Raw genomic sequence first — 26,297 nt, forward strand, 5'->3', positions numbered from 1 at the left:
ACTTTCTATTTCTAGGTATGAGAATGGAGAAGAGTTATCAGATTTTCCTGAGACTGACACGTAAGTTTGGTCCTGAAGGAGATATAAAGAGGTGAGCTATGGTGTTGGTAACTACTACATGACAGCATGAATTACTTTGTCATTCTGACACAACCTCATGGCTCTGTAAGCTTAGGAGCTAGTCTGGGTGGATGATTACACAGAATAAGTATAGGCATGTGTGATCAAGAACATTAGCTCTAACATGGGTGGTAATTCTAATGTTTTATTATAGTCACAGCAGACAGTATCTGCTATCATAGTCCCTTGTTATACATCCACTTACAACACCTAAAACTTGATTTGTGGCCTTTATGAAGTACAGTGAGAAATCATCCTGAACTCCCTTTTAGAAAGCAGCATATAACCAAAGATAACATTTTACTATGATTCATATACTTTGGGATATTTTCATAAATCAGCCAAGAAATTAATTATAAAAACGAAAGATTACATTCCCTTCCACTAGACAGAAAATGTTATTGTTGCTTTCATTTCACCTTGCAAAGATACAGAATCATTAGTATATAATACATGTGTGTGTATAAACACAGATATACATATACACACATTAAGAGACAATGAGATCTCAAATTTAAGTAGAATCGGAATGTATTTATCTTACCAAGTTTTAACAATTTTGTAATTTTTTAAAAGACACCGGCCCTCTAATGTAGTGTTATCGATCAGAATTGCTCAGAAGATACAACTCTGTAGGGACTCCATCACTTCCAGACAGAGTATTTTTTCCTTGTAAAGTGCTAAGAAGTTGCTAATACAGAGTGTAAGAGACCCTGAAAAAAGCATCAGAGAAGCTATGCACAGGAGAAAAATAAATTCTGTGAAACACCTACCAATATAATATTAGCAAGAGAATGTCTATTTGACATTGATTCTCAGAAATTAAGAATGCTGTGTAAACTGCGGTGGATTTCAGTTTAGTATTTTAGACTACAAGAAATTGTTCAAATGGTAGGTGGTTCTGAAACTGAGAGAAAGTGCAATGCAGAAGCAGATAGCAGGAGCATATGGAGGAAGCAGACCAACAGTGGCAAATTATGCAGTGAATTCAGAGGAACTAAAGTCTGTGTTTCAGGCTACACGCAGAAAGACAAAATCATTTAGAAGAACCATTTTTTCAATACCACTGAACGAATCACCTCAGATGGGTCAATGCCAGCCCTTTGATATGTATATTCTTAACATATATAGTTTCCAATGCCATCAGTAAAGATTTGCATTAATTAGTTAAAATAAATATTCCTATAATTAACCTAATTAGAAAACTTTGTGTGCTGAATCTGTTCAGTGGAACAGATTTTTCTGTATTGCTAGAGAATCAGATTTTTTCTTTTTCTTTTTTTTTAATATGCCAGCTTTATAGCAAGCAAGAAAATTGGATCTCAGGCTGTCACTTAAAGGATCATACTTTTAACCTCCTCCTTTCATCCAAAGCTCTTTACCTTTACTGACACCCTCTGGTCCCTATCTCTAAGTCAGGTTTGAATTCATTCCAGCACTCCATCCAAAATTTACTTTCCAAATCAATATTTTGTGGAGCACAGAACTGGATATTTTCTGAAACCCCCATAAATCATATCACTGATTCCCCAATAGTTCACCATGTCAGCAATTTATTCAGGGGACTCAAGCAAATTTACCAGTCATGACCTTCCTGTATTGAATCTGTGCTGACAGCTGTAAGTTACGCATTTCTTAAGGTTGCGCTTTATTACTTCCTAACAGCAGTGGTTTTAATCATACCTTTTATCTTAGTTGCTAGGATATTTTTCCTCAAGATCTGTTGTCAAAGCTGGTTTCTTCCAAGTTTTCAGCTATAATTCAGCCAGTCAGGCTTTCTGTATTTTCTGTTTTCATTCTTAGTACATCTGCCCTCATTATAAAATGAAATTAAGTTCCCTTCCCCTGACATTTTAACCTAAGAGTCAAAGTATGACCTTCAGCTTCATATTGACGAACAAAACTAAAATCTACACTCTTAGTCTCCATCCATCTTCTATCCACCCAGCTATCTTCACACTTCATGTCACGCTCTGCTAGTTCGGACTTTTTGCATGGGCATTTGCTGTGTAAGTGTATGAAACAGAAGAACTGCATGTTCAATAGTCCACTTTTAAAACTAGTTAGCTGTTATCACCTTTAAGAATGCTTAACGCTTCATCTTCCTTCCTTTATATACTTGTTGTCTTCCAAGACTTGGTCTTCTTAACCACATCTCTTAATCACTCACATAGTTAAAAGTAAATTGCCACAGAGGGCCACTATATATGAAATATTCCTCAATTACTATAGTTCATGTCTCAATTTTCTGTCTTCCGTTTAGAATACCTCACACTAGTAAAAAAGAGTCATCCCTCCCTAAAAGATAGATAGTGAAATTTTGGTGTTTTTTTTTTTTCACTTACGATTTTGCAGATAAATGCTTTAGTGATTAAAAACAATTTATGATAATATATTCTTACAAATTGTAATAGATATTTTATAGCACTTTAAAGTAATTACCCAATTATTGCTAATTCTTTTGATATCCACTGTAATAATATTAATCACAATGAACTGATTTTGTGTTAATATTGATTGTCACTAAGTACTTCTGAAGGAGTTCTACTATAATTCGGCAATAATTAATTGCACGTTTATTAACTGGAAAATGTCATCCAAATTTTAATTACGGGGAATACTCCTTAGCTTTTGGCTAACAGTGAACATATAATTTATTTGTAGTTTCAAACTTTAGCGTCTGATCCAAAACTCACTGAAGACTAGAGAAATGTTGACTCCTTAGAAAAAATTGTCATCAGGTCCTTCATTAAAAAACATTATTGAAAATATGTCATTCAAGGAAAGTGTTACTTTTAGAATTAAAATCATGAACAAACTTTGCAAACACATTATGCCATGTTTCTGAAATATTGCAACACATAGAAAAGTTTAGTCTTAAGTAGTCATGTCACACTATCTTGTGTAACTTCTGTGTTATGAAGTTTCTGTGCTCAACAGTAACGAAACTAAACATCTGAAGAAGTACAGAGATAGTAATGGAAGCCGATTTTTTCTCTAAGATAAAAATCTTAAAAAATACAGTTTCACTCTCTATTATAGAAATAGCCCTCAGTTCATCTTCTACCCAGCTCATAGACATTCCTCATAGTCTTATTCGCTGTCCTCACATCATACAGGAAAAATCAGTGCATCTTTATGTCATTTCATCTCCTCTGCCTGTCAGCAAAGCAGAACAGTCCAGGCACCGTACTTTTCTAATTCAGGAGATAATTGTTTATCCCAAAGCCAAGTACCATTCTGAACTTTATAACAACACAACTTTAGTGCATCACTATAAACTCAATACACTAGATTATTTTCTGTTTCACCCTCAAGAATTAGCACAGTAGCTCTCCCAAACATAAAAAATAGCACATTAAAATAGGCATTCTTTTCTCTGGAGTACGTATTTGTTCTAAAAGCTTCACATCTCTTCACAACTCATCCACTGCAGTCGTTTGCTAGCTAGTTAAATGACAGGAAGCATGCAGGAGATCACAGTAATTTCTGCTTCAACTTTTTTCCTCAATTTTGACAACAATTTCAACATTAGATTCAGAACAAAAAGCAAAACATATAAACCTGAAGGAGCCCAAAAATGGGATCTCTGACCATTGCTGGCTTCACAGGAGACTGCTCACGGAGATGCCGCGATAGATACTACAACAAATAATCTGCACGCACTCCAAAGTCTAACCGGGGAAACCAGTGCCTGGCTGGGGGAATGGCAGAGACACTTACCGCTGCTGTGGCGCCGTCTCTCTCTCGCCCTGACTCTCAGTCTCTCTCTCCCATCCTCCTGACAGCCTCAAATATAGCAGTCCCTTATGGTGCTGAGCCTGTGTGGAGCAGAGGATTGCAGAGTTGTTTGGGTTTTCTCTTTTTTTTTTTTTTAAACCATCCAGAGGTAGTTCTCCAGACCCGACCGCCTCTCCTCGCCTCGCTCACTGATGAAGAGACCCAGGTGAAGGCATCCGCGCCGGCAGCTCCCGCGAGCCCCTCCCGGCCCCGCCGTGCCCCCTCCCCGGCGGGGGGGGACGAGGCACCTCCCCCGGCTGCTCCCAGGGGGGCGGCGGAGGCTCTGCCCGCCGCTGGCTGGATGTGTGTGTGTGTGTGTCTATGTGGACGCTTATGTGTGTGCCAGCTCGCACTGCCGCCCGCGGTTCGCCCCTACCCCTAAGCGCACACGGACTCCCCCCTTCTTTTCTCCTCCTCCTCGCCGCCTTCCTCCCTGATTTTCTCCTTTTCTCCACTCTGCCCCGGAGCGTGAAGGCAACAGGGTGACTTGACAAGCGCTCTTCCCTGGTCTATTACTCCTCTCGAACTCAAGACACCAGGTTTCCCCAGAAATCACTTTTTGCCCCTATCCCCTTCTTCCCACCCCCTTCTCCATCCTCCTTCCAGGTAGATTATTTATTTAAGATTTTTTTTCTTAAATGTATATTGTTCCCCTCCAGCGGTGATGACTCTCTCTCCCTTCCGCGCCCTGCAGCCGGCGCTGAGAACCGCGGCCGCTGCCTGCACCGCCTCGCTCCGCGCCCGCGCAACCTCCGCCTTTATACAGCGGCGGCTGGAAAAACACCAGTGGCAGCAAGCCCGGTGCCGGCAGCTGTAGCTCCGCGGCTCCGCCAACCTCTTCCCTCTCTATTCCCCATCATCCGTTCGCTTATAATTGCAGACCGCTTCAACAGCTCGCAGCGCCCCGCCTCGCCCCATCTTCCGCGCTGTGCTCCGCGCCGCTGCGCCCTCCTGCCACCCCCCCGCCTCTGCGCGGACCGCGCAGCCGCTCCCCTGCGCAGCACCGCCCCCGCGGCCGCTGCGCGCCTGGCCCTGCGCAGGTGGCGCGGGTGCGGAGCCCTGGGCAGGGCTGGCGGCGCTGCCCGCCGGCGCCGCCGCTCGTTCAAATTCGCGTTTTTCGTGTTTTTCGGTATCTCTGTGCTCGTCCTTATCTGTACTGCCCGCTCACACTCTGTGCCTGTAATGGCCACCCTCAGGATCTGGGCTGATTTTAAATCCTTCTCTTTTTTCCTGTAGAAATGACAACTTTCTGCTTTAACATTTAATACTACTCTACCCTTCTATATTTTTCTTTCCTAGCTTTTTTTTTCCTTTCAGAATTAGGTCTCTTTTTTTTTTTTTTAACTTATGCATTAACTAAATGTTGTCTAGTTCCTATTCTCCGAGATTTTTATCTGTTTCAGTGACTGTGTTGCAATGGTTTATACTTCCTGAACATGTGTGGTGTATAAATGTGTGTGTGCCTTTTTCTTTACTAACATGTCTTCGTGTTTATTTATTTTCCTTTCTCAAGTATTTTCTGATTAATTTTTAGAAATGGTCTTTTATTTGTTTTCAATTCATGGGGAAGAGGAATTGTTTAATTTTGGAATTTGCTGGGGGTTCTTACAGACTCTGATCTTAAATCTTGGCAATACTGATATGAGTTTTTTCTCTGTGTCTTTTGCTTGTCTTTTATATTGAAGCCTCTAGCAAGATAAGTTTTCAGGAATGAGTGACACTATTTTATACACTTTTGTGGTCTTGTATACTATATGGAAGTCTGTCTGAGGATTTGCAGCTTGACACCATGTTAAATGAATTCTGCCCACTAATATCAGTGATGATGAGCTGAATAAACTCCCTCACTTTCAGTTCGTTTTTTTGTTACTCTAGGATTGTAAATTTCAGTTCGTCATAACCACCTCCCACTGTCTTAACTATGGTAGTGAAAGAGAGAGAATGAACCCATCATTAGAAATTGACTTTGCATGCACTAGCCCATACAACACAGAAGAAAATTGTCTCTACAACTGTGAATGGGTCTCTAGGTATATTTCTGTGGGACAAGTGATGTTGACACTTGACATAGTTTCTCTTCATTGACTCATTTCATTGAGTATTGTCATCTGGTCATTATTTCCAGTGTTACTAGGTTACAAGAAAGCATTTAATCAGAAGCCACGAATAGTGACTGCATTAATTCTAATCTTATGAATAACTTATGAGACTCCATTTCTCAATATTTCGAAAGTGAACGTTAAAGCCAGAAGCATTTTTTGCTAATAAATATATTTTTTACATACTGTAGTCATTTAGGGCAATAGTGAGGAATTACTTGTGAAAAGGTGACTTTCACTGGTTACTTGTTTTTACAGGTAGAGATGGAATTGAAAGAAATAGATTTTTTCAAATTTTATTTTTAAGTCATAAAGACTGGATTTTATGGCCTTTATCTTCCCTTGTGAAGTTTATAGGTTGAGGTTATTTTTAAAGACTACTATAAGGCCTACATACCATACCCATTGGGCTACGTTATTTTTGCTTTTATCTCACTTTTACCTAAGAATTCTTGCCAAGGCAGTGTCATGGAGGTATACAGAAACCGATCCAAACAAAATATAAGCTTGAACTTTATTTCATGACAACACAAAAACCAAGCAGCAGAAAGCAATGAAAATAGAGACAATCCAAAATTGATCAACACCCTGATAACATTTGACACACCACTGTAGGTTCGTTGTACCAGTCAGAGTATTACTGCAAGTTAGCACATGAGAACGATAATCCGAAGCGCACACATGCTCATTCACAAAGGGGAAGCTCTCTCAAGGGTGCCCAGAAGAAATAATTACTTGCCAGGGGCAGGGTGAGGGCTCTCTCAAGTATATATCCAGAAGAAATAACCACTCACTAGGGGTAGAGGTGAGGGCACTCAGTCCCGGGAAGTTTCCTTAGGCAGTGTCGCTGACTGAAGGGGAGAGATTCCAATCACAGACCCAGTGCTGTGAGAAGACCAACTCAAAAGGGGTTTTTGGTGGGGTTCCCATTTATAACCTAGTCGGATCTGAGCTGTGATCATATATGATCATGTCCAGAAGATTCTCTGGGCTGAGGCACCCCATTGGCTGGAGGCACTGTCTGTTGATTGAAGAGTCCTGCTTCTCTTGCTCCCCCATCCAGGGTGTACATGATGGGGGTCACTGTACCCCAGTGGGTGCGTGATGTTTGACACCCAACCAAAGTGCGTATGGAATGACAGCCAAGATGGGCTGTAAGAGTTACGAAACTAAGGGCGTGAAAGAGCCAGTGGCTACCATGTTAGAAGCCCTGGTACCACATGTCACAGGTACCTATTTATTTTGAATGGCTACTTTTTATGTTTGTTTCCTTCCTTTTAACTTCACATCAGCAATATTTCTACAAGGACATATTTTTACCTTGTCATTTAATATAATTAGAAATTGACTGTGTATGTATGAGTACCAGTTTTATTTTTCCTTGACAGTTAAGTGGCACACAGCTTTTAAACAGGTTAACATTAAGTTTGATTGTGTGTATCCTTTGCAAGGTCAGTTCTGGTTTTACTCCAACACTGTAAGACCATGAGCTGGTTTATGGCATATATGTTCAATGTTTAATGCATTGGCAGTGAATGATATTCACCTCTTTGTTACGGTAATATTGTTGTTATAGACTTTAAGTCAATCTAGCTACATTTTGCATATTTGATCTAGTTGTCTAACCATCTCTATATGAATGCCCTAATCTCTCTATCTTCATGTCCCCAGTGGGCAAGCAAACAGATGCAGCACATCTGCAGAGTCTGAATTGTTTCTGAGCTCTTCTCTTATTTGTTTTGTACATCTTTCCTTTTAATTCGATCTCTCTTCTTCTTTTAAGTAGAGCGTAATGTAATATTTTTCTTTGTCAAATGGAGAGCCATCTGAGCAATACCGTTATTATTGGGGCATTTCATTGTACTTTCTTAACCAATTGATGCATATAAGTAAAAGTTAGGGAGTGAATCTTGAAGAAAATAATTGGCTGCACAACTTTCTCCTACACATCTGTGTCTGCAACAGAACTGGGGGTGTGTCTTTAGAGTAGCATGAGAGATTTTCTCTCTCTCTTCCCCTCCCCATTTATAACAAGATATTCCTTTGGGTACCTGGAGGACAGTATTTAATAAACACTAATTTTTGAAAGATATGCATTTGCCCTATTTTAGTACATAACTGTATCAACTTAGTGGCAGCGACTGTATTTTGTCCTCCCCTGGAACATCTGGATAGACTCATTCAGTTCCTCATGGCTGCATAATTAGACTTATGAGAGAATTTTGTGGGGGGATAAGCAGAATTATGTGTAAATGTGACACATAATTCTTCAGGCCTTGGGCAAACAGCAGAAGATGCAGAGCCTACCATGCAAGCTTTCAGTTATAGCAGATAATTAACAAACTGGAGATGTTAGCAAAGGGAAGAAGTTGCTGCATAAAATAAACAAAAATAACCAACCTCTGGCGACTTGAGCCTCCTAAATTTTCAGAAGTGCAGACATATGACAGCTGGTCCAACATAAAGACTGGCAGAAAATTAACCTGTTTGAAAAACTTTTGAAGCAGCAGAATGAAGCATGTTCCATATTGCAGACTTATATCATGACACAACAGTCTTTTTTATTCTGCAAGAGAAACTTCTAAACTGGATATATTGTTTAATTAAACCATGGTTTAAGTAAGAGAGGATTACAGACCCATACCACAGATAGTCAAGCACCTTAAGGATAGTGACGCCATTCTGTTCCTTGGTGGACAATTTCCACCCATATACCATTTCCATCTGTATACCATGGAGGTATACAGAAACTGATCCAAACAAAATATAAGCTTGAACTTTATTTCATGACAACACAAAAACCAAGCAGCAGAAAGCAATGAAAACAGAGACAATCCAAAATCGATCAACACCCTGATAACATTTGACACACCACTGTAAGTTTGTTGTACCAGTCAGAGTATTACTGCACGTTAGCATATGAGAACGATAATCCAAAGCGCACACACGCTCATTCACAAAGGGGAAGCTCTCTCAAGGGTGCCCAGAAGAAATAATTACTTGCCAGGGGCAGGGTGAGGGCTCTCTCAAGAATATATCCAGAAGAAAGAATCACTCACTAGGGGTGGAGGTGAGGGCACTCAGTCCCAGGAAGTTTCCTTAGGCAGTGTCGCTGACTGAAGGGGAGAGATTCCAATCACAGACCCAGTGCCATGGTTCCTTGGTGTAAATTTCCACTGCTGCCTAGTTGAAGATAGTTGAAAATAGGCTGGGTACTATGTATTTTGATATATCCAGGTATACAGGCAGTATATTACTACCAAAACAATGGTCATCGAAGAACAAACTAGCAATGCTGTGGTATTCAGTTATTTACAGAAGGGGACAGGCTGGGATTTCCCTTGTCTCTGCAGAAGCCACAGCCACTGGGAGAGCCTTAGGGAAGTGACAAATGTGAACATCTTAGGCTTATATCAAATGGATTTATACACTGATTCTCCGCTGAGTGTTACTGGCTTTGTGAAGAACTGGCCCGAAGGAAGCCAGCAGAACAGGTTCTTAGTAGTCAGTCTCCTGGCTACTGACAGAAGCAGGGTAAACTGGCCATGGAAGAGGATTCCTTTTATTTTTCCTTGGTGTGCTTCGTGTGATATGTTTTTGTAGCTTCAGAGGCAGAATAAAGATAAGGGACATGCAGATTCATATTTTCTCCTGGCTTTCATAACCTTGTGAGAGACATACCTGAAACATCTGTTGTGAGATACAATGCATTGCTTTTGATGCTGTGATACAACTGTACTAGTTGGTATGCTGGGAACAGCAAAACCATAATTTTCCTCATTCCTTCCAGCTTGATCTTCACCATATGCACAGGAAGGATCTAGTGGCCCCTGGAGACTGATTTTACTTTCTACAAACGTGGAGCAGAGCTTCTACTTCACATGGGAGCAAAACCCACAAAGGGGTGAGGAGTGGAGAAAGAACAGATCTGTTTATCACTGCAACCATCCCATGGCGACATGAGCTGTTCAGATAGCAAACTATTTAGATGTGGTGAGTCATAATCCTCAAACCAGAGAAAAACAGAAAGGGGAATGAGAGGTTCTCTGAGCACCACAGAATTTTAGAACAATGCTTAATTATACCTGAATATTCCAGTGACAAAGAAAACCGGATGGTAACAAAGATAAATCCTAGTATATCCCTAGCCCACATTTCCAAAGAGAGAAGAGCATGAAGGATGAATAAACTGCCCTCCACTCAATCACAGAATGGTCAGAGACCAGGACAAGTAGATATTAAATGTAGGTTCCTAACTTATATTCAATAGCTAAATATAAATGGCCTGATTTTTTCAAAGATGTTGAGCAATTCCAGATTCCTCTGATTCCTGTTGGTACTTAAGAAAAAAAGGAGACTCTTCTCTCTTCTGTTTAAGTATCTAACAATGGTACACAGAATTCTGCCCTATCTATAAGACCATGTCATTACAGTCTACTTTGTAAAATATTTGAAGATACCATTGTGCCTCGCAAAGATGCTCCAAAAGAAAATAATTTCCCTATTTCTTCCTGTTAATGAAGCAGATGAGGAACAGAATTCCCATCAGAATTCCCATGGTTCTAAGTGTGCAGTAACAAATGCTTTTTCTTTTTTTTTTTCCTCCCTATCCCCTCCCACCTCAATTCAATAGAAATACACTACAAGAAGTGGCTTGATGTGGGAAGTATCCTTGTCACTAAAAAACCTTCTTAGGAGTATAGTACACCTACAACTACACTAGCAGTGAATTAAGCTTTTCACTGCTTCTAGATAATGAGCCTTCAGTCCTAGGTGGTTTTCCTGTTGAGGAAAATAACACAAATCTGGAACTTATGACATAAGCAATTTATGTAACCCACAACGTGTGCCATTATCTTTTTTTCCAGAAGATTTATGACTCTGTGAATGAAGTATGAGGAAGACAAAGTTCCTGTAGTTTTCAGACTCCCAATGCTTTCTGGAATAGTCACTTAAGCATTTCAGAGTCACACAAACAAAAATAGGAATTCTGGAATATAACACAATGTCCAAGACAATGCAATAAATGATGTAATATGTAAGTAAAGCTGGATAAAGGTATCCCCGAGAAACCTAAATGATACCGTTAGGAAGTCCTTATTTGGTAAATTGTGTATAACTGAATTTGTGAATTCTTATTTGAAAATAAACCAAAAAAACCCAAGCAAGCCAAATAACCCCTTTTCCAAATGCTGTTAGGAAAACCGGAAAAAAGGAGGAAGGAGGGAGAAAGGAAGACTATACCTATAAATCACTTCCTCAAATCTGAGGAAGCCTCAGATTATTCTGTTAATCTCAGAGTCTCCCAGAAGACTTGAAAATTTTACTTCATTGAGTTTCCTACAATCATGTAACCCCATAGAAGAAAACATTTGACTGAGAATGCTTGAAACTGAGGGAGTTTGTAGCAGCGGCAATTAAAATAACACAAATAACATTCCTGAGTTTACCTACAAACCTGGTAAAGGGGATTAGATTCAACATTTGACTTTCCCTTTGAAGTTTTATCCTTTGTATGACTGTTTCTTAGGAATGGAATATTTGGAACACCCTATATGAAAATTATACAAAAGAAAGCTAGAATGAGGTTATTTATTTCTTTAAGTACAACTGGAACAACCTGCTTGACTCCACTATTAATATGCTGAGTACCTGATAAATCTAGTTATATACAGATGGCATTAATTTAATAAAATAAATTGATTTAATCTACTCATAAATTTTATTGATGGTGACTTAGCAGGTGAAAACACAAATGAAGATGACTTTGAAATCTTTAAATGTTTTTTGAAGAAAGTACAATAATTTGATCATCTTTCATTTTAAGAACCAAAAACTAAATAAATTGAACTGAGGTTATAGCATATAATTTATAAAATATATACATAGATTTCAGCATAACACAGAGAACATTAATTATAGCACTTATTTCACAGCTGTTCTATGAAAGCTCAAATAAAATGTGTCTACAATTAAAACTGAATATATACTGACTTCATTAACTTAACAGCTGCACCAATAACCAATACCAAGGAACACACTCTACTATGTTAATGTCTTGATACCATCTGCAACAATCAAAACTATTGGGTTTTAAAGTGGATGATGTCTTACTAGTATTGTGATCACAGTTACCACAATATGCGTAAACATGCTACTATAGTGGATTGATCTATTTCAAGGGAACTTCAAGGGTTATGTGCTGCAAAACAATTTCCTAAGCAGAATTGTGTTTGCCAGGATGTCAGAAACAGAAATTCCTGGTGGCTTCTTTCCAGATCTCATGTGCTCAAACATGAGTTTCTCATGTGTCCAAACAAAATTCAACTTTGGAGCAAAAATGGGGGAAGAGACTGAAATAGCATAGGAAATCTTTATGCTAACAGTTAATTTTTACTGTTCTGACATTGAAACACTGTCATGTTAACCCCTTTTTCAAAGTATAACTTCCAGCTTAGAAAAAAGAAAAATTAAAAAATTCACCCAAAAACGTCAAGAATCCCATCATACACAATCATAAAGATATTTAAGCAAGTATATCAGATTTTTAAACCTGTTTCACAAATTCTGCTACCATGAAAGCAGTAACAGATATTAAGAGCCATGAAATCATACCCCAGGAAGGCAGAATTCCATTAAATTTCTACAACAGTGTGTCTCCAGTGGTGGGTTCTCCTCCAGCCTCTTGTCTGGGGTGTGAACCTAATCCATTCTATCTGTTCCTCTGAGTTTTGACTACCAATGTCCTACATATTGCAATCTGCCTGTCATTGCAAATGTTTAATTTACACATCCTTGCACAGCTGGGCCCTCCCTGTCTCTGCAGTTCTTCCAAATTTCCAGTATGAGTCCCTCTTTTCTGTCATTACCTTTCCTGCCTTGTTTCCTCATTTCTGTTCTTCCACAGTTTTTCTTGTTTTCTGGTTACAATTTATAACTTGTGTAGATTTCACAGCTCTATTTCCCATGTTCCTTATGTTCCTCTTCCAGAGTCCATTTCCTTGCTTGTTGATTACAGCATTTTCTCGATCTTCAACCTTCTCGCACTCTTTCTCTCAGGTTTCTTGTCCCAGTCTGCTCCTTCCCTCAACAGTCGTCTTTTGCCATCAGATGTTATGTGTCAGATGTTATGATGCTTTTTTCATATTTCCCACACTTCTACATCACTTGAGCATCAACAAAGAAATACCTTAAGACTCTAGGAAAATAATCTATTAGTTCACAGTTTTGCATGCCGTGCCCACATTAAGTGACACTGAAAGTCAGGAAGAGTCTTCCATGGTCTTTGTAATTGTGGTCTGGACTGTGTCACATTCTAGGTATGAAACTTTCTCAAACAAGTCAGAGCTCTGATTTGGAAAGCAGAAGCTGTGGGAAATGTACCTGTCAAACCTTTCAGGCTTTCCAAGCTACTGTGGAAGTATATTTTTGGGGGGTTTTCAGCATGGAAAAAGCAGTTTTATTACTGGAATGGTATCAGACACACCTCTGGCTTAAAAACAAATACTGCTAAAAGGTCAAGCTCTTGTTGTAAAGTGTTCTTAAAGTAACTGCTGAATTTGCTATACTTTAACATCAGTGAAAGAGTGTTCTTCTGTTAGCTTTTGTTCAGAAATGGCTGAATCATTTTTGCTGAAACATTTGTGAAGAAAATAAAATAAATCATCTGCCTGACAGACATGCAGTGGAGAAAATTTCAATCCAAATGTAAAATTTTTGGCAAAGTTAAATGCAGCTTCAATCAGAATCTTCTAATGAGAAATATCTAGCAAGAATAACTCCAAAGACACTACCAGCTCCATCTGTAATAACATCTTTTTGTATTAAATTATCAACTACGTTATTAGTAATGAAAGTGAATATTAAGCATCTGTTTTCCTTTCAAAGTGTTAACATAAAGGATGTGAGGGCTTTTACAAAGTTGTCTTATATTAGTCTTCTTTGTTAAAGTTGTGACAGGCTGGATAAGGGTTTGATTTTGTAGTGAACAGCTGTGTTCCTTTAACCAGGAATGGCCACCCAGCTTGATAGATAGCTGTTGTGCTGCTTGTTCCTGAAAGCTAAAGCCTGAGTTAGGTGGTGTCCTCTGAAGAGGAGAACTGCAGGTATCTAGGAGTGGTCAGACTTCTGGGGGAGAGAAAATTGTGGAAAATTTCATTTATCCCTCTGAGTCAAACTGGGAGTGATGGACAGAAAGAAGTAACTAGTGTGGAAACCACAGTGTGGTAGATGCTTCTGAGAGCAAGCTCACAAAAGGGCCTCAGGGACAGAAAAATCAGCTTTTATAGCCAGCATGGGATTTATTGTTGAAAAGGAAGCACTCTGCAAGGATGTAACAGAAAATAGGGAGGCGTTTGTTTATTTATTTGTTTATTTATTTATTTGGCTATTTTCTAGTTTACTTTTCAATAAAAAACAGCTTTTGACCTTCAGACTGCATTGATGCTTTTTGGATTATGTCTCTTGGTCTACAGAATTGTGGAGACATATACACCTCAGAGCTCTATCATAAGGTTCCACCTCAGAAGATTAGTTAAAAAACAAAAGATAAGATACTTGTACTCCTTACTGAACTACTTCTGAATTGATTCAGCAAATGTTGTGTTAAGTATTTGGTCTGATTTTTGTTATCGTTGCGAAACATCAGTCAGTTAGTGTAAAGCAACTTTACCATAGGAAATATCAGAAATAATGTTATAAAATGAACTAAAATCTGTTCTATAGAATTTGTATTAGCATAGGATTAAGGTTTTGACAAATGAATTTCTGATTTTAATTGAACAGACTGAAAGCAAAACTATTTGTTTGAAAGACATTTTGGCATGTATAGCCAAGCACCATTAGGTGAAATTTAAAGAGTGATGACAACATGTAAGATTTTTTTTTAACATAATAATAATTTAAAGCAGAAGCAATTTGTTAAGAATTAAATTGCATACTCTGCACATGCAGAAAAATATGTTTTGTGCCCCTCAAAAAATTTTGGTTTCTTAGGGAGAGTATACATTCCAATTGAATAATAAACTCAGAAATATAATTTTTCAAAGTGTTCTTGTCTATTGTCTCCATAACAGATTCGAAACACTGATAGACTATTTGTACTCACATTAGGTACATAGCACATTACAAAAATGACATAATTATGTTTTTACTGCATTTGATAGATTTCAACGCGCACTTTAAATGTCCTGATACTACGAGAAGCAGCTGTAAAAGAATCCTATCTTGCTGCTTCATTTAGGTCCCCGTCAGGGACTTCCATAGCTAGTTTCCGAAGTCCGAAGGAGCATTAACTGCCACTACTGCCATCTGAGGATGGTGTGAGAATATTCTTCCGCCTGATGCATCTTCCTCCTCTACCAGTGCCAATTGTCACAGTATCACAGTATGTTTGGGATTGGAAGGGACCTCAAAAGATCATCTAGTCCAATCCCCCTGCTGGAGCAGGAATGCCTAGGTGAGGTCGCACAGGAACATGTCCAGGCAGGTTTTGAATGTCACCAGAGAAGGAGACTCCACAACCTCCCTGGGCAGCCTGTTCCAGTGTCTGTCACCCTCACTGAGAAGAAGTTTTTTTTCTCAAATTTAAGTGGAACCTCTTGTGTTCCAGCTTGATCCCATTACCCCTTGTCCTATCATTGTTTGCCACCGAGAAGAGCGTGGCTCCATCCTCATGGCACTCACCCTTTATATATTTATAAACATTAATGAGGTCACCCCTCAGTCTCCTCTTCTCCAAACTAAAGAGACCCAGCTCCCTCAGCCTTTCCTCATAAGGGAGGTGCTCCACTCCCTTAATCATCTTCGTTGCCCTACGCTGGACCCTCTCCAGCAGTTCCCTGTCCTTCTGGAACTGAGGGGCCCAGAACTGGACACAATATTCCAGATGTGGTCTCACCAGGGCAGAGTAGAGGGGAAGGAGAACCTCTCTCGATCTACTAACCACCCCCCTTGTAATACACCCCAGGATGCCATTGGCCTTCCTGGCCACAAGGGCACAGTGCTGGCTCATGGCCATCCTGTTGTCCACCAGGACCCCCAGGTCCCTTTCCCCTACACTGCTCTCTAATATGTAATTTCCCAACCTATACTGGAACCTGGGGTTGTTCCTGTCCAGATGCAGGACTCTACACTTTCCCTTGTTAAATTTCATCAGGTTATTCCCCGCCCAACTCTCCAGCCTGTCCAGGTCCCCCATTTTGTGTCATCTTTTGTACCTTGAATATATTTTCTCCATATGTCCATTCATAACAACTGTCTGAGTGTCAATGTGACTGAAGGTTTTTAGTTCTAACAGTGGGTCCGCATTGACCATTTATAGCCACATATGTGTAAAAGGAGCAGTGGAATATATAGGATCGCTAATTGTGTTTGCTCTGTGCCTGCCAGAAATTAAATGACATTGATCAGCATTACTGAGGTGCCAATAAAAACCAAACCTATGGTAGACAGTGAGGAATTGGTCACACCTAAAACTTTTAGTTCTTTTTTTAAGTAGCAGTGCTGAACCCAGTGTGATTATATTGTGAAATCAATTGTAATAAATGCAGCCTGGAATATATATATCACTAGTGATTCAAATGGGGAGGGGGTTGATTTAAGGCATTTACACTGGCTTTTGCAAAGTCGCTAAAACTTTTATGGATTATTTCCTTCAGAACCTGCAAAAAGTATTAATAGTTCTTAAAAGAAGAGTATTAATAATTCTTAAAAGAAGAGTATTAATATTTTTGAAATGGCGTAAAGTATCATGGAAATCAGCCAAGTACACAGCCATGGCTGATGCACCTATCAAGGACCTTACTAAAATATCCTTAAAGATTACTTACATTAATTTTACTAGCTTTTAAACAAGGCCTCTAATCCTCTTACAAATCAGTTGGCAAAATTCAGGTGTACTGTCAAACATTTATACTTGCTGTGTGGAAGAAGGAATACTTTGTTGTGTATTGATATCCTTATATCAATATTGGTCATGACAATATGCTCTAAAGAGGATTAAAACTAGCAAGGAGAACTGCAGGTTTCAGAAGTAGCTTTAATTCTCCAAATTCCATGAACAACCTAGTCCAATTTTGGCAGTTTTATGCAGGGAGGAAGCTGAAATTATGCTCTGAAACTGCTGCACATTTCAAGTCTCTATAAAATCTCAATGACTGATCAGTCATGTCTCTAATGTCTTGTACTTAAAGCACTGAACCAGTTTTCATGAGATCTAGATTCAATTTGTTGCCCTGCTATAAACCTCTTGGATGGCTCTGGACTAGTGATTTGGTTTTTCAGTTCTTCATGCCTACTTTTCCTAACTTTATCAGAATGTAGAGTATATTTTCTGAACTGGAAGACTGTGTAGTAATAATTCCTATTATGTATTCATAGAAGTGTTTAATATAATGGTCTGATTTGAGTTAGGGATAGAGTCTCTAGATGTCTGTTTCAGGTAAGGGTTGTTTTAACTTTCATGGTGAGTTGCAGATTTCTTTGTTAATTGATACCTAGGAATAATGATTTTGGTCTGCAAATAACTATGCAGGTAATAAAATAAACTGATCAGAATATGTTTGTTTTGAATTATATTTGTACACATGAATAGTAATTAAAATTAATTGCTGCTGATAATCACATTATGAACATGTATGCAGTGTACATTTAACAGAAACGAAAGTAGAGGCAATTAGTGGAATTACGTGGGTTTTTTTCTATCAAGAAAGAATATCCCAAATGGTAATTGCTTATATTCATACATTCTCAGCAGATATTACTAATAGCATCATTAAATCAATATTACGCCACTTTAGAAACACTAAATAGATTTAGTGATTGGGGACTTGATAGGGACTCCACTATTTTCTTTTTTTTAATTGTATATTACTGTCAATAGAGGTGGGCATTTTGGGGTGGCAGTCACAACCTGACTTTGTGTTTTGCATAAAAGAAAGTAAATTACTGTATGTGGAAGTCTGTTGCAGCCAAGTTATTGTTTCTTAGGTGCTTTTGAAGCATTTGTTGTCTTATTAAGTGATAACTGTGTAAGTATATATGTTCATGTAAAAATTCTCACCTGTTTTCTCAGCAAATTTATTTTGGCACCACTTGAATTATTGTGCACATTTATTTTGCCTTGCTTGGTATCTAGGCCGTGTGCTAGAAACTCTGGCAAGAATAGGCGAGTGGTGGGAGAAACTTTTCTGTTTCCCAGAAGATCAAGTGAAGCCAACAATAAATGCAGTTAATTTTATAGGGCTTCTCTGACCTTTCTGTACTGGGGAAGGAGTGAGGGACTTTAGTGACTGCAAATGCTGCTAAGGTGCCTTGGTTTCACGCTGTTACTTGTGCTGGGGGACTGTGTAACACATAGTCCTGTCCATTCAGAGCAAAGTGCAATCACATCAAAACTTCTGGAAATATGTCTTCTCCCCTCTTCTCCCCTCTCCTCCCCTCCCCTCCCCTCCCCTGGTTCCTGGTCCCTGTGAGACAGGTATAGTAACTAAGTTTACAGAGGAAAATTTAATGACAGGAGAGCTAAAAGGTTTCCTCAGAGGTGTTACACTATGATGAGACAAATTACAATTTAGCAAGCCTGACTACTAAACCCTGAATTCAGACCACAAGTCCAAAGGACTCCTTGGAATATAGCTGCTTATTTTTAATAATGTAAATAGTGTGTTATTATTGCAATGATGTTGAATTATCTTGGTTATCCTATTGTGGGCAGAAAGATGTAGGAGGTATGTGTGGTATAAACCCTCCTGTGGATAATCTGGAGTAAAAATCAATGCTGGAAAAATTAGGTGTATGTGATTAAGGAAGCTAAACATGGCATTATATCACATGAATGTTCACCTTGTACTGAGGGAGCAAGTTGACTGATTAAAGTCAATGTTAGGCAAGGACTATGCTAACACAAAAAGGAAACTAGAATTAATATTGAAATTACTGAAGTTTATGTTATCAATGCACCTTTACATGTCTGAGTCTTGTACTCCTGGAAGGACAATGAAAGATGCTGACAAGTCTTTAAATTTAAAAGGTGATACTTACCTGGCCAGAATGCATTTAGGACAGTTAAGTGTTACATGGGTTGACATTGGTTGGAAAAGTATTTGCAAATACTGGGGCTTTCAGAAGATGCTGCTCTGTATGCATGCTATAAACCAGTTTTGCAGGGGCATCCAGCTGTGACTGATAGGATTAAAAACCAAAACAAAACACAACAAAAACAATACAACAAAACATGTAGGTAATGGAAGACAGCATGATACATAAACAACATGAAGTGAAATGAAATAGGGTTTAAACTGCAGACAATGAATGTGATGCTGAAAGGAAAAAATGTGGAAAATGTTGGTAAAAAATCTCTAAATTTTATATGCAATATACAGCTTCTTGGCTTTTTCCCTTTTTCGTCTCCTCAGATGCCATCACTACGACCTACTGTCAATAGACACCATGGAAATCCTGCCAATGCCATTTCAAAAATCTGATCACGGGGGAAGAATGGCTTAGCACACACATCCTTTCAGGAGTAAATTTATTTCCCAGAGGACAATGTATGGCTTAACTGTTCAAAAATCCTCACCTCTACAACCAGGAAAGTAAAAACCTACCTGGGGATTCAAACAGAAATGCTCAACTGCAACTGAGGCATAAGGCTTGGCTGGAGTCTCATAATGACAAAAAGTTTGTAGCAAAACCAATTCCTTGTGGAACAAAGTGTCTGAGAACATGAGAAAATACAGCAGAAATGGTCCTTTATACATGACCCACAGAGACCATATTGCACAGAGCATCTTGAGGAGCAATAAATGTACTAATCGAGTCTGGAAGATTAAATCTTCCTTCATATAGACTATTCTTTTGGGGAATCTGGATATACTTTGCCCAAGGCTTCCTTTCCTCATTTCCTTTGTGAGGAGCGAGAGGTTTAGTCATGATATAGCCTATAATTCTCAGGTTTGTAATAGTGCTACCTGTGTGATACCTGCTGTTGATGACCTACAGGTAAACTATGTTGACGGATACCTACTGCCACTCTCATTCATATTGACCTATAGCTTATTTGTTTGCTGGTTCCACAGATGAATAACATAAACCACATGGTGTAGTGGGCATTTCTAGAGGACATTTCAGTTAAATAACATTATCTTACTACTGAATATACGAATATTATGAAATCATAAAGAATTATGTACCCTCATTTTTAACATACAAGAAAGTTTAAATAGTGTTTTTAAAGTCACTTTGGAACTAATTTAAAAATAAAATAAACCTACGAGATTAAAAACATATATCCTCACTAATCTATCACCACTTACTCTATCTTACAGAGAGCAGGGCTGAAAAAAATTGCTGCCTCTCTAAAATATGCCTTCTAAAGAATGAATACAACATTTAAAAAGAAATAATTGTATTCTTACAAGTGGAACCTGCAGAAAAAAAATGTAAAGTACTGAAAAAAATTTAATATTTTAAAATAATAATTAAATAATTATGTAATTAATGATACATTTCTAGCACGCAAGGTGGTGGCTTTACATGGAAAAATCTAAAATATGTTACTTTTATGTTCCACATAGTTGTAGCCTGTCCTGATATCTGAAAACATTATGGTGTAATAAAATGTGACACTTTACAATATCTTGTTAATTTTTTTGAAATATACAAAGAATATTAAATAATACAGACATAAAACAAATAAAAAAATAAATCTAATTTGTTATATATCTATGCACACTTTCTTTCTGATTTTAATACACTATGAATAAAGAAGTAGGAACTCTTTACTTACAATCTTGTACCATCAATGCTGTTGCATTAATATATTTAAAGACAATATTTGGATGACAACTCATCTCTGTTCTCATCAGTCTTGTTGCTACTGTTGTAGGTCTGTCACATAGCAGACAGCATATGAGCAAACAGCTGAACTGAAACTGGGTGCATCAGACTTCCCCGAGGCTGCCAAATGCAGGATGGGGACGGTGGTTTATATTAGTTCAGTAAGTTGGGAGTGCACGCAGTACGTTGGCGCTAAGCCTGGTTCCTTGGTAACAGTGATCCAAGCACCCTGCCATGCATACAGTGTTCTTGGAATATGTTGACAGTACTGTCATATTTCTCAATCACAGGGAAATATCCATAGTCTCCAAAATGCACAACTATGTGTGGAAGTTAACACTTTTGCAAGAGTGTATCTGATGCCAATGAATTGCTATGTGGCAAGCCATATATGCATTATTTATGATACAAAGAAAGATGAATGGGTGGGGGAAAATAGAGTGAAAATATGGAAGAGGAATACTGGGGAAAGTACACTGATTAAAAATGAAGAATCTCTACTCTTGCAGTCCTCCAAAAGCAGACAGTGCACAGGCACAGTGCTCATCTGTTGTCTGCTTGTACAGGCACTGGGTATCTAACATTCTGGCTTGTGTCAGGAACAGTGGCCAGCAGGACTAGGGAAGTGATCATCCCCCTGGACTTGGTGCTGGTGAGGTTCAACCTCAAATCCTGTTATCAGTTTTGGGCCCCTCACTATGAGAAAGACATTAAGGTGCTAGAGAGAGTTCAGAAAAGGGCAGCAAAACTGGTGAGGGGTCTGGAGCACAAGTCTGATGAGGAACAGCTGAGGGAGCTGGGTCTGTTCAGCCTGGAGAAAAGGAGGCTGAGGGGAGACCTTATCACTGCCTACAACTGCCTGAAAGGAGGTTGTAGCATGGAGGGTGTTGGTCTCCCAAATAGCAAGTGATAGCATAAGAAGAAATCACAGTATCACAGTGTGTTTGGGATTGGAAGGGACCTCAAAAGATCATCTAGTCCAATCCCCCTGCTGGAGCAGGAACGCCTAGGTGAGGTTGCACAGGAACATGTCCAGGTGGGTCTTGAATGTCTCCAGAGAAGGAGACTCCACAACCCCCCTGGGCAGCCTGTTCCAGTGCTCTGTCACCCTTACTGAGAAGAAGTTTTTTCTCAAATTTAAGTGGAACCTCTTGTGTTCCAGCTTGATCCCATTGCCCCTTGTCCTATCATTGTTTGCCAACGAGAAGAGCCTGGCTCCATCCTCATGGCACTCACCCTTTATATATTTATAAACATTAATGAGGTCACCCCTCAGTCTCCTCTTCTCCAAACTAAAGAGACCCAGCTCCCTCAGCCTTTCCTCATAAGGGAGGTGCTCCACTCCCTTAATCATCTTCGTTGCCCTACGCTGGACCCTCTCCAGCAGTTCCCTGTCCTTCTGGAACTGAGGGGCCCAGAACTGGACACAATATTCCAGATGTGGTCTCACCAGGGCAGAGTAGAGGGGAAGGAGGACCTCTCTTGATCTACTAACCACCCCCCTTCTAATACATCCCAGGATGCCATTGGCCTTCCTGGCCACAAGGGCACAGTGCTGGCTCATGGTCATCCTGTTGTCCACCAGGATCCTCAGGTCCCTTTCCCCTACGCTGCTCTCTAATATGTAATTTCCCAATCGATACTGGAACCTGGGGTTGTTCCTGCCCAGATGCAGGACTCTACACTTTTCCTTGTTAAATTTCATTAGGTTATTCCCCGCCCAACTCTCCAGCCTGTCTAGGTCTCGCTGGATGGCAGCACAGCCTTCTGGCGTGTCAGCCACTCCTCCCAGCTTAGTGTCATCAGCAAACTTGCTGATAGTACACTCTATTCCCTCGTCTAAGTCGTTAATGAATATATTGAATAATACTGGCCCCAGTACTGACCCCTGAGGTACTCCACTAGATACTGGTCTCCAACTAGACTCCGCACCATTGACTACCACTCTCTGGCTTCTCTCCTTAAGCGAGTTTGTAACCCACCTCACTACTCTATTGTCTAGACCACACCTCCGCAACTTAGCAACTAGGATGCTGTGGGAGACTGTGTCAAAGGCTTTACTGAAGTCAAGGTAGACCACATCCACGGCTCTGCCATCATCCATCCACCTTGTAACATTCTCATAAAAGGCTATGAGGTTGGTCAAACATGACCTACCCTTGGTAAAGCCATGCTGACTGCCCCTAATAACCTTCTTATCCTTGATATGCCTTGAGATAGCACCAAGGATAAGTTGTTCCATTACTTTCCCAGGGACAGAGGTGAGGCTGACCGGTCTATAGTTACCCGGGTCCTCCTTCTTGCCCTTTTTGAAATGGCCTCGAGTTGCACCAGGGCAAGTTTAGATTGGATAGTAGGAAAAATTTCTTCATGGAAAGGGTTGTCAAGTATTGGAACAGACTGCCCAGGGAAGTGGTAGAGTCACCATCCCTGGAGGTGTTTAAAAGGAGTTTAGACAAGGTTCTTAGGGACACTGTTTAGTGGTGGACTTGGCAGTGCTCAGTTAACAGTTGGACTTGATGATCTTAAATGTCTCTTCCAGCCAAAATGATTCTATGATTCTATGTAAATGGTTAAAAAACCCACATATTTTGTTTACAGCATTCTGTGTTCATTTACTTTCCCACAGTTTACTTCTCTATTCTACTCCTTGCTACTGCTTTGATTTTCTATATTGTTTCCCTTCTCTGTGAAAATACCGAGTCTTCTAAAACTGGCATTCCTTTCCCTTGTTTTCATTCCCACAAAATATGAATTCTTTTTCTATCTACTGCTACATCATTGAACAGTTCTTGTATGCTACGGTGTGATCAAAACTGCATGGGAGTTGGCTTTCCCAGACCAACCTGTTCTTGTGTCTTCCTTCTGTGTATTAATGTCATCTGCCTGGCACCTGAAGCTCAACACTGGGGATGGCTCCTGAATCACATCCATGTCCATGACACTGACTCATTTTGTGATGTTCAGAGATGACAGAACAGTGCAAAAATTGTTCTTTCAATAAATAATTCAAGCATTCACACTGGAATTTGAGCATTCATGGACCTGCTGAAAAATACTGTATTTGGTTAAAGTAACAAAGCCAGCTTTTGTATTAGTGTTTCGATAAGTATTGGCAGTCTCAGTTCTCGTTCTCTAGCTCCTATCAGTAGGAAGCTGCCTCTGTTCCTAGGACAGTTCTTTTAACATATTTATTTATGCCTAGGTTTTTCCACCTGCAAAGGCTATGAAATTTAATTACTAAATAAAAATAGTAGATGTATATTTTTATACAAGGAGGAAAGATTCTTATCCTTATTATCATCCCCATCCCCATCATTATGCTCATCCATATCATCATTTGTATGATTAATAGTAATCTTTCTGTTACACTATGCAAGGATATTACTTTTTCCCTCCTTTGAATTTACATCCTTTTTTTTCCCTAGCCCCGTCTGTTTCTGTACACAGCTTCCTTCCTTTGCTGTCTGGTGAGAGTTGCAATAACCTCTTCTGTAACAAGTTATCTTGTCATTTTATCTCTTGCTATAAAGTGTTTTGAGAGGCTTTGTATGAAAGATGCTGTATGAAAATGAATTGAATTTTACTGTTTTAGCCTGAAGCAGGTGTTGCACTATGAGGTGATTCTCCTTCTCTCTCCCTTCTAGATTTAGCTTGTCATCTTTTTTAACAGATTTTACATTCGTGTTGTTTGTTTAAATGTTATTTATCAATTCAGAACACAAAACAACCTGGATTTAGCAGTTTTCAAAAACATCCTTTTTAGTAAGATCTTTCTGTCATAAAATAAAACCAAAACAAAAACAATACGTTGAGCATAATAGACCTACAGAATCCAGTTGCCTCAACGAAGGTCTCACAGTGAACCTGTGAGTCAGAACACAATTGAAAAGACACACATGAAAAAGGCCGGATTAGGGAAAGTTCCTAACACAGGACCAGTCTCTTTGATCCGCTGATCTCTACAGTGTATTTTTTAAAATTTTCTTCTCTGAAACTATGTTAAGTGGTAATAAATCCTACCATGTATTAAATAAATTGATTATTTGTTTCTCCCTCTAGTTTTGTGTTTATGAGGCAGTAATGGTGTCAGAGTCTTCCATGGGACCACCTGAATAAGCAAATGAATATGAGCACAGAGACCTTTGTATAAGATTTTATGACTATAAAACTCTGTGCTGGCCTAGACAAAATGAATGGGAATTCTTCAGTCAAGTGCCCACAGCACCATAACTTCTCATTAAAGGACAGCCCCTGGCTCTTCAAGTCACCCAACTGAAAAGCTCTGAGAGGACATTGCTTACCCCTCTGTTCACATCAGTAGACTGGATTCTGACATATGGAAAAATAAGATTTGAATCTCACATGGTGATTATTCAGTCTAAACTTGCTCCATGGATGAAAGACTGTAATCCAAAGACAGGAAAGTGTGACTTCACTGAAGTCAATGTGAGTTTTATTACTGACTTCAGTGAAGACTCCGTTTCACTTCCGTTTATTAGTGATTTCAGGAGTAAAATGATTCACAAAATAAAGATGAATCCCATACAAACAACATCCAATAAACAGTTCTGCACAAGCTGATTTCATCAGAACAAGCTGGCCCCAACTGCAGACCAGTGGAAAAGAGACAAAACTGAAAAATCAATAGGAATCCCAGCCTTTTGAGGGATTAAAAAGACTAAGAGGTAAATTCCAGAGAACTGTACAAGGATAGTGAATCAGTGACACTCAAGGAAGAAAGCTGACGATTTTGGTTACACACTGTCTGCTCTGATCCATGCATCTTCTCCATTGCCCCTATCTTTAAAGACTGTGTTTTCTTCCTTTAAAAAAATTCCATCTCTTACCACTTATTTCTCACTTAGAATTGTATTACACTTAATAATATGATTTGTTACCATGTTAAATAATTGTACAGTCACAAATACAGGATTATGGCTTTAGGTAAGGGATGTGATGATTAACTTTTATAGTAATCTAATACACAGACATGAGGCAGCGTGTACTGACAGATTTCTTTGAAGCCATGTAAGGCATAAAGTGTCAAACAAATCCATCATGGGGATTTACTTATCCCTTTGAAATTATTGTGAATGCTTTTTCTTTATTTTTGTACTTCTGTATCTCTGGTAAAGTTGAGTCACCAGCATGGCAGAGACCCTTAAAAATAACCCATTTTACTGGGTAACTACCACATGGATGTGTTTATTCATCGTTACCCATGACATTTTGGTGTCATTCTTTCTCTCATAGGAAAAATATGGTGTCGTGGGTGTGTCAGGCTGTTTTGCTGTTGGCATTTGCCTGCTCTTCCTAAAGGTTGTTTGCTTTTCTTCAGGACTCCACTCCAACTCTTTGTCTAGTTATTTTAGGTGGTCTTTGATTTCTCATAGAGTATATATATGTGTAGACAGGGATATATTCCAATACATTCTCCAAATGTGAGTATTCAGTTAG

This window comes from Nesoenas mayeri (assembly GCF_963082525.1).
Source record: "Nesoenas mayeri genome assembly, chromosome: 1".
Lineage (NCBI taxonomy): Eukaryota > Metazoa > Chordata > Aves > Columbiformes > Columbidae > Nesoenas > Nesoenas mayeri.